Source organism: Felis catus, chromosome A1 (genome assembly GCF_018350175.1).
Source record: "Felis catus isolate Fca126 chromosome A1, F.catus_Fca126_mat1.0, whole genome shotgun sequence".
In the NCBI taxonomy this organism is placed as follows: Eukaryota; Metazoa; Chordata; class Mammalia; order Carnivora; family Felidae; genus Felis; species Felis catus.
The window spans coordinates 12,055,392-12,065,147 of NC_058368.1; the positions used below are offsets into that span (position 1 = coordinate 12,055,392).

General features: G+C 44.7%; 1 long non-coding RNA gene across 1 annotated transcript; it reads left to right on the plus strand.

Moving 5' to 3' along the window:
* The first annotated feature begins 3,440 nt into the window (after positions 1-3,440).
* On the plus strand, positions 3,441-6,753 carry LOC109497357. The gene is made up of 2 exons (XR_002740617.2): positions 3,441-5,453; positions 5,711-6,753. It is a non-coding gene; the product is annotated as an uncharacterized LOC109497357 (long non-coding RNA).
* Positions 6,754-9,756: the final 3,003 nt, after the last annotated feature.

The window sequence follows — 9,756 nt, forward strand, 5'->3', positions numbered from 1 at the left end:
TACCACATAATACTGTTTGTCTTGGTCAGTTTGGGTGGTTATAATAAAAATACTCTAGACTGAGTGACTTAATATTTTCTTACTCTTCTGGAGGCTGGAAAGTCCAAGATTAAGGTGTTGACCAACTCAGTTCCCCCAGCGAAGTCTCTTTTCCTGGCTTGTAGAACTTTTCATTGTGTCCTGGCCACCCGGCTGGGGGTGGGAGGGTGGAGAAGGAGAAAAAGAAAAGCAAGCACTCTGGGGACTCTTCTTATAATCCCATCGTGAAGGTCCCACCTCATGACTCATTTAAACCTGTCACTTTCCAGGCGCACCTGGGTTGCTAGGTTGGTTGAGCATCCAACTTCAGCTCAGGTCATAATCTTACATGATCTCATGGGTTCGAGCCCCACATCAGGCTCTGTGCTGACAGCTGGGAGCCTGGACCCTGCTTTGGATTCTGTGTCTCCCTCTCTCTCTGTCCCTTTCCCCCACTCGCACTCTGTCTCTCCCTCTCAAAAAGTAAAAAAATAAACATCAAAATAATTTAAACCTATAACTTTCCAAAGCCCCCACCTCCACATACCATCTGCTGGGGATTAAGACGTCAACATAGGAATTTTGGAGAGACACAATTCAGTTCATAGCACCATGCTGGTTTTCAGAGCACACAGAATGCTACTAGCTTAACTTAGCATCTCGTGTTTTGCTGTTCATGGCGCAAGCCCATCTAACGAACACAAAGCTCCCCCTGAGGACCCTGCCAGTCTTTCTCAATGCTTCCCTCTTTTGAGCCTCCATGAGATGTCCCACAATAGTGCCAGCTTTGAGAAGAAACTAGTGACAGATTTTACTGACGTGTTTGCCAACAAGATTATTTCAGAATCTCTTGACTACTCATAGACTTTGTCTTGCTTTCTCCACAAAAGAATAAAAGGAATTCTGATAAGTACAAGTAGGTGTCGAGAGCTCCTGATTTTGGAGGCACTAAAGCACAGCACTGCTCCTCAGAGCTGTGTTAAACTCCACAGAGTGAAGGCCTTTGCGTGGTTGACGTCCTAAGACACTGCTCACCTGCCCAACCACGTGAAAAATGAGTGTTGAGGACTTTTTCCTTGATTGGAAATGCACATGATAATGAAGAGACAGAGGCTCAGAGAGGGTAAGTGACCTATTCAAGGTCTCACCGCCTGTCACAGAAGGAGCTGGGCTTAGCATCCGGGTCTGGTCCCCCATGGGGAGCTTCTTCAGGACAGACTCACTGTCTCTTCTCCCTTTACTCAGCCAGCCAACCTCCATTCAGATGCAGTTCCAAGCAGTTGGCATCAGAGGCCACCCCTTGACTCCAAAAGGAAGTGGGACAGAAAAAATTCCAGATGGTTCCCCAGGGTATACATCCACCTGCCACTGAGTTGCTGGTTGGAGGCAAGCCTGTGTTTGGGGCTTGTGACCAGGTCCCAAGGGACCTTGTTCCCTTGGGTAGCTGTGGACACGAGGTTATGTTAAGAAAAGCTGATCATAATGAAGGGGAAAGGAGTGACTTGAACTAGGCTGGTCAAGCCAGCTGATGGGTGGGGCCCACTGGGAATTCAGGATCTTGCACCTGAGATGCCAAATGAAGCATGCGGCCCTCTCTCAGGGTCTGCCTCAGTGAATTTTCACCATGTCCGCTGAAAACACAGACACGCACAACTAATGTATTCCTTAGAAAACAAGCCTTTGTAAGTTCGCAAGTAAACAAGTGGCAGGCAGCTTGCATTCCGTTCTCAGTTTGTTTTTAGGAGAGTAAAACCCGCAAAACGAGCAACAGACATCTTTCTCCTGAGCGTTCTTCTCAGCTCAAGTGCACAGTGAGAAAGGAATGGAGGGTGAATGTAATCCAAAGCTTCCGGAATGCCTCTCAGCCCTGGGACGGCAGCCTAAGTGCCTTAAGAGAAACAAGGACTAGGTTTTGAAAAGCCTCCAGTGGCCCTTTGCCGTTAGGTACAGTCACGTGAAATTCCCGAGACCTCTGGCAGGTTCTATTGTGCCCACACCAGAAAAACCAGAGCAGTTCCAAGTCTGGAGTGAACTGAGCACTGAGGTGACCCTTGTCCTCTGCACATCTGAGGAGGCTGACCCCAGTGCTGCTGGAGCCTCTGAGGCAAGTCTGATATAACACTCTGCTGACTGCTGATTGTACCCCACACCCATCTCCTTTTCGCCGAGGATTTCCACTCTCACCCCGTTGTGAACAATGGGGTGAAAATGTCAAGAGAGGTGGTGGGGAGCGTGCTAGTCCCTTTATGCTCTGACATAATTACCCCCCCCCCCCCCGGGGGCGCGCTAGATACAACATTTATTTATTCCTCACAGTTCTAGAGGCTGTGAAGTCCAAGTTCAGAGGGCTGCCAGATTCAGCGTCTGGTGAGAATGCACTTCCTGTGTCTGTCTTCTGGCTGGGTCCTCACGTGGCCGAAGGGGTGAGAGAACGCTGTGGGGTCTTTTTATAAGGGTGCTAATCCCATTAGGGCTCCACCCTCATGACCTCTCCAATGCCCCATCCCCAAATACTATCACATCAGGGATTAGGTTTCAACATAGGAAACGTGTTGAAACACGCATTCAATCTATTGCAGAAAGGGGCACAGAAGGAAGCATAAGGGAAATGAGTGGGTTTTGGGGAGGGGAGCGAATGAAAAGGGCTTCGACACATGGTGTGGTTGCTTGTTGAGTTAGGTTGCATAATTCACCCCAATACTTTGCTTTTCCTTGTACCCACACTCTGTGCCTGGTGCCCTTGCGGCTCGTCCCACTAATATATTTCATCATCTCTGACTTTGGGTTTGGCCCATTGACTAGCTTCGGATAATAGAATGGGGCAGAAGTGAAGTGACAATGTCCCCGTTCCCAGCCTCAACCTTAGGAGGCTCTGCGTGGCTCCGCTTACATTCTTCCGCCTCAGCATTGCCATGAGAAGAATTTTCCTCAGTGGCCTGTTGGTCCTAGGAGAGGCATGTGGGGCACAGCCTGGATCAATCCAGGTGTGGCAGAGATCCAGTTATGTGAGCACATTCAGCGGAGATCATCAGAACTATCGGGTGGGTCAGCTAACCTCCAAACACAGGAGAAACAGCAAAATATTGCTGTTTTAAGCCCCTGAGTTTTAGAGGAGGACTCGGCAACCAAAAAGAATGAAATCTTGCCATTTGCAACGATGTGGATGGAACTAGAGTGTATTACGCTAAGGGAAATAAGTCAGTCAGAGAAAGACAAATATCACATGACTTCACTCATATGTGGAATTTAAGATACAAAACAGATGAACATAAAGGAAGGGAGGCAAAAATAATAGAAAAACAGGGAGGGAGACAAATCAAGAGACTCTTAGATACAGAGAACAAACTGAGGGTTGCTGGAGGGGTGTTGGGTGGGGGGAATGGGCTAAAGGGGTGAGGGGTATTAAGGAGGACACTTGTTGGGATGAGCCCTAGGTGTTATGTATAAGTGATGAATCACTAATTCTATTCCTGAAATCTTTATTATGCTATATGTTAACTAACTTGGATGTAATTTAAAAAGATAATCTAAAAAAAGTGAACTAATATACCTACCTAACAACCACAATCCCTTTCTTCTTTGGTGTTGTAGAGTCCCGATTTTGTTAAAGATTATAATGTGCCATTATTGGTTTAAGGCAATCATGTCACTTCTGTTACTGTTTGCTAGATAACTTTCCTCCCCAGGCTTCCTTGCAGCTGGTGGTGACCAAGGTGACCTAGTTCTGGCCAAGGAGACATAAAGGGAAATCTTACTTTGGGGGAAGATTTTCCTCCTGATAAAAACAAAGCTCTTTTCTGTCTATCCCTTTCTTTCCTATTTGGGTGCTGGTATGGCTGTGTGATATCTGGAACTGTGGAAGCCATCTTGTCACCATGATGTCACATGTTCAAGGATGAGAGGTCCACACACTGCAGATGCCCAAACAAGGTGAGAAAAGCCTGGGCTTTTGACTGCATTGTTAAGCTTCAGAACAAACCCTGGGACCATCTACCTCCAGCCTCTCACCAAGAAAACAGTGATCGTCATTATGGTTCAAACCACTGTCGGCCAGGTCTTCTGCGATGGCAGCCCAGTGCATTGTTGGGAGGTAAGGGTACAGTGAAGGTGGAGGAGAGGGGTGTGGGTGACAAATTACGGAGGTGTGTGTCATAGTGCTGTGAGAAGCACACTGAGAATTGAAGAACTTTTCCTAATTAGCTGTGTAACCTTGAGTAACTCACTCACCTCTCGGGGCTGCAATTTCCTCTCTGGAGAGAAGGCATTTAACTAGATGATCTCTAAGGTTTTTACAGCTCGAACACTGACTCTGAACATACAGTCAAGTCTCTGAGTACCACAGCTGGGCAAATATTCACAGAGGATTTTGGAGAATTATTAATTATGCCCAAAGAAAAGACCAGGGATAGTTGTTCTGTAGCAAATGCTTAGCTCTGGGCTTGTAAATAATGAGTTTCTTCTTCGTTTCTGAGCTCGTGTCTAATGTAGGTCTTACCTGCTCTAGGGGACTTTCATCAAATGCTCATTAGATGCCTTGTTTATAAAAAATGATTTGCATGCAAGGAGCAAATGCTTCCTTTTCAGGAGCAGGTGTTGTGGGATGAGGAGAAACATGCTGGCTAATGCCTTGTCATCCAAATTCACAGAAATTTCTGGTATCCTGGGCAGGTTTGACACCATTCTGGGAAGAGAACTAAGAGACACATCTTCTGAATAAATTAGTCTATTTATTCAGTTTCTAGTTCTGTAGGGTAGAGCTTTGGCAGGATCCCAGAGAAGCATCAGCTGGGGGAAAAAAATCACTTTATTTTCTGCTTTAGCCAACAGCATTTTCCTGCCCGGACTCTGCAAAAACGGACTTGCTTAGCTTTGCAGGCTCCTCCAGCTGCCACTGTTTCTCTGTGGCCTTCTGCTAACACATGCCCCCGGCTCGGTCAGATTTCTTCAGCTCTCGTATTTCCCCCCCCAAAACGATTTTTCTTTAATCTGTCCCTGATTTTCTCTGCAGTAATATACACAAGCTTACCTTTTCCCCCGTTTCCTTCCAACTTCCATTATCTCCCTTGCTCGCCCTCTCCTCTTTTCTCCATCTACTGCCATGTTCTGAAAGGTTTCTTTGACTTTTGTGAAGTGATGTCCCTAAAATCTCATCAGAACTCTGGGTGTCATGATTATCTGATATCATCATGCAGACGTGTTTTGCCAGCTACCATTTGCTCTGCAGAGAGAATTGCGCACTTACGGTCTTGCTCTGTTGGGCAGAGCAGTGAAGACCAGCTGAGCACGTGGATGTCATTCATTTACATACACATTTTACAAACCTTTATTGAAGATGACCATGGAATTCGAAAGCACTGAGCTAAGGACTATAAGGGGAAACAAATTACTTTCTGCACGAACATGTCCTGTCTGGAGCTTCCAAAGAGGAGGAGCAGGTGAGAATTTCAAAAGGAAAAATTTTCCCTTCTAGCGACACATACCTTAGGAGATACCAAGATTAAATGTATTTTATCATAACTGATTCGACCCAGCTGACGTGGACCCCAAACCAACCCCCTATTGGCCCCAACTAAAGATTCTTTCCTGAACAATGAACAGTTGGATCTATTTGAACCCACCAGATACAGACCTGTAGATTGATTTCCGAGGTGCTGTTTTTCAACCTTTAATCACCGTGAACCCCTCTTTCCAGGTGACACCACCTGACTTTCCTCCCTCAGCTATTCAGCGAATTTCTTCACTCGCGTGTGTTTCCTTGCCAGGCAAGTCAATAAACTTGGCTTTGTGGATTTTATTTATTTTATAACTCTGGTCGTCCTCATTTTATTTGTTTTCAGAATATAGGCTGTAGGGGAGCCAACTAATGTTTAACATCTGGCAGCAGCACAGAAGAAATTCTGAACATTAAAAACGACTAAAAGAAAAACAACCTAACCCAACCAAAAAACAAGCCAATAACAGCCACAGTAACATCATAACAGCAAATCTCACTCGGGAGACAAGGCCCTGTTAGGAAATGAGACCCACGATAACTTCCCAGCTCAGGTCATTTCTGACCAGGAGCTGGTTTCAACTGGATGAAGCCAATTTCAACAGCGGTCTGATCCAGATCTGAATATTGTTTTCCACGTTGGTGTGGCTTCTTTGTTCTGTTTAACATTCCAAGTTTAGCAGGCTGGTAAGGAACAAAGGCCGTAATTTTAACAAACATTACCTGCCTTTTACTTTTCTAATTATTTACCGGGTACTGCTGCAGCCTTTGGTTCGTTTAGGTAGGAATTACGCACCTTTGGCTCTCATATTGTGATATCTGGATTTTCTCAGAAGAATCCTTCCAGAACTTGAGCTCGTTTTGCTTTGTGATCTTATTAAAGAAAGTCAGGAGATTTTTAGTTCCGAGCAGGGTTTCTGCAGCACATGTTTCAAACTCTGGGAATTATTGGAGGCCTGTACATCATTCCTCACTGAAGGAAACATCCGGCACTTTTCCCATACGTGCACTTTCCTTCTACATCAAGATGCTATTATGATTTGTTTCCCCCCTTATGGCAGATTACTAATATACCACATATTTGTGAAGGGAATTTATTGAAAATATAGCAGAATCCTTTTAATGTATTCCTTGTAGCTTTAAAGTAATACAGCCCAATCACGTTTCTGCCTCTGGCTGTTCCTATATTTTAGGGATTTTGGTCTGCAATATAAAGTACACAATGCTTTGCTTGTCTTAAGTCAGATGCGATTCAGTGTCTTTAATGTGACCTTCCCTGTTCCCCGCTTGTTGTCGTCTTTAAGTAAATGTTTATTCAGTGCCTACCACCCAGGGCTTTACCTCGGGCATATACAAAATGGTGTTTGAATGTATTCCCTCTGCCTTCTGAGAGCTCAAGTTAAGCCATCTTCCTCCCTCCCTCCCTTAAACGTTTGTTAGTGGGCAGACAAGTGAACATAAGAGGAATCCTTTGATAATTCAAGAGACAAGCCAGAGCAAAGGCCCCACTCAGGAGTGAATGTTTAATGGCACGTTTCCAGAATGTAGAGAGGAGGATAGTGCAAATCAGTAGAGGCAGTATATCAAAGGAAGGAGGGAAAATAATGGTTATTTCTCTTCCTTTTGTAGAAATCTTCTTATAAGACATGGTTTCTTGAAGCTATCAGCTATCAATTGCTGCATAACAAATGACCCCCAAATTCAATGGCTTTATTAAAACAGCAATGATTTATTATTTCCCGTGATTGTTAGGGTTGAAAATCTAGGCAGTTCTGTCGCTTGTCCGGCAATAAGAGTTGTAAGAGTTTGGGGCTGGAGGGTCTATAATGGCCTCGCTCGCTATCAGGAATTGATGCTGGCCATTGGCTGGGGTTTGTCTGTTCTCCTTGACATGACCTCTTATCTTCCACGACACTAGAGTGGGCTTTTTCACAGCAGAGTGGTCTCACGGTCTTGAAGTCTGGGCTCTGGAACTTGTACTGTGCTACTTTTGCCACATTCTATTGGTTCCAAGCAGGACCTAAGGACATTCAGATTCAAGAGGTGGAGAAATAGATTCCACTTTTTAATGGGAATACCAAAGGGACATAGACCCGGGCAGGTGTGATTCATTGGGGACCATTACTCTAACAATCTATCACAGCAGAAGCGGGGTCAGAAGACTGGGAATGCAAGGAAGGGGATAATTTAAGAACCGAACATTCAGGCTTCCCCCAGAACCTTTGTCCTTGTCTTTAATTACGGAATCCAATGTGTCAGAAAATAATAGGTTGTCCCCAATTATTTGTTTCTGGGGATACAGATGCAAAGGGATGTCTTAGTGAAGGAAAAATGAGGGATGCCTACACTCTTATTAAAGTTTGGCATTTAGGGAATACTATATAAGACGGAAAAGCAGAAAATATTTAATTGCCAAAGAGATGAGGGGAAACAGAAGATTTTATCAGGCAAATATATACACATTCCAGATTATGTATGCACATTGGAACACACATATGAGATGCTTTCTGCTGTAAGATGATTTTAATTTTATGGTTGTAGCTTTTAAAGAGCATTTTCCTGGGGCACCTGGGTGGCGCAGTCGGTTAAGCGTCCGACTTCAGCCAGGTCACGATCTCGCGGTCCGTGAGTTCGAGCCCCGCCTCAGGCTCTGGGCTGATGGCTCAGAGCCTGGAGCCTGTTTCCGATTCTGTGTCTCCCTCTCTCTCTGCCCCTCCCCCGTTCATGCTCTGTCTCTCTCTGTCCCAAAAATAAATAAACGTTGAAAAAAAAAAATTAAAGAGCATTTTCCTTTCTGTGTAGCCCTGCACTTCAGGGAGTCTGTCACTGAGTGATGAGCACATGGCTTTAACTGCAAGCCATGTGGGTCCTTTTGTTTAAGTGTCTTAGAGTCATAACCTCAAGTTTCCTCCACATAATCAAAAAAACATGTTATTCTCTATTAAAGGAATGGATTCTAAAAAACCCGTTATAACTGATTTTTTTTTTTAAGTTGAATTTTAGTAATGATTCTCGTGGGGTTTCTGGGTGGCTCGGTCATTTGGGCGACAGACTTCGGCTCAGGTCATGATCTCATTGCTCCTGGTTTGGGCCCCGCATTGGGCTCTGTGCAGAGAGCTAGGAGCCTGGAGCCTGCTTCGGATCCTGTCTCTGTCTCTCCACCCCTCCCACACACAAGCTCTCTCTCTTTCAGAAAAAAAAAAAAAAAAGAAAAGAAATGATTCTCATAGCACAAATTTGTACCTTTCTCATCAATCCTTAACTTTCCCTATATTTAGATTCTGAATCTAACACCAATACTCTTTCCTAGGAGTTCTTCTCTTAGCAGGTACTATTGGCTTTCCATTGGAATGTCTAAAATACTGAAAAGGTTGTTGGGCTGAATTAAAGAGGTGGCTTTAGTTTGCCTTTCCAGCATATCATGATTCTGTTTTATCTGTGTGCAGACGGGAAACAATGCAAAATAAAGGTAAGGTGCCACAGAGATCATGCTTATGTTTTTATTCACTGCTAATTTACCTGTGAGTTTTACCTGGGCAGGACTAGTAAAACACAGGTAGTTTATGTTCTCTCTTTCCATTGTTACCAAAAACCACTTCCTTATACACTGCCCTAACTTCGGGCTTCTATAGACACTTTCCTGGTAGACCTATAATTGGTAACGGTTTGAAAACTAGTCTTCAAAGGTTTGGAATAGCAACTTAAACCACCTTTATTATATAAACGCTATCTTTATTTTTGGAGCCAGGACAACTCAGGTAAACAAGAAAATAAACAAGAAAATAAAAATCACTCAGAGATGACCACTCTTTATTTTTTAAAAATGTTTATTCATTTTTGAGAGAGAGACAGAGACCGAGTGCTAGCAGAGGAGGAGCAGAGAGAGGGAGACACAGAATCCGAAGCAGGCTCTAGGCTCCAAGCTGTGAGCACAGAGCCCGATGCGGGGCTCGAACTCACAAACTGTGAGATCATGACCTGAGCTGAAGTCGGACGCCCGACCTACTGAGCCACCCAGGCACCCCCAGAGATGACCATTCTTAATTACGCCCCAACCTGAATCATCTTTTTGAGAAGTACTCCAGTGAGCCTATCTAAGCCTCTTCCCCTGACAGTCCCTTCAAATTACACAAACAACTGTCTCTTCACTGATCGACCAAAGGCAGCAAGCAGCGCGAATCCGTCATGAGTTGCCCTGTGGCGGTTCTGCATCAGTAGGGACTTGCCTTTAGCACTCCGGGTGAGTG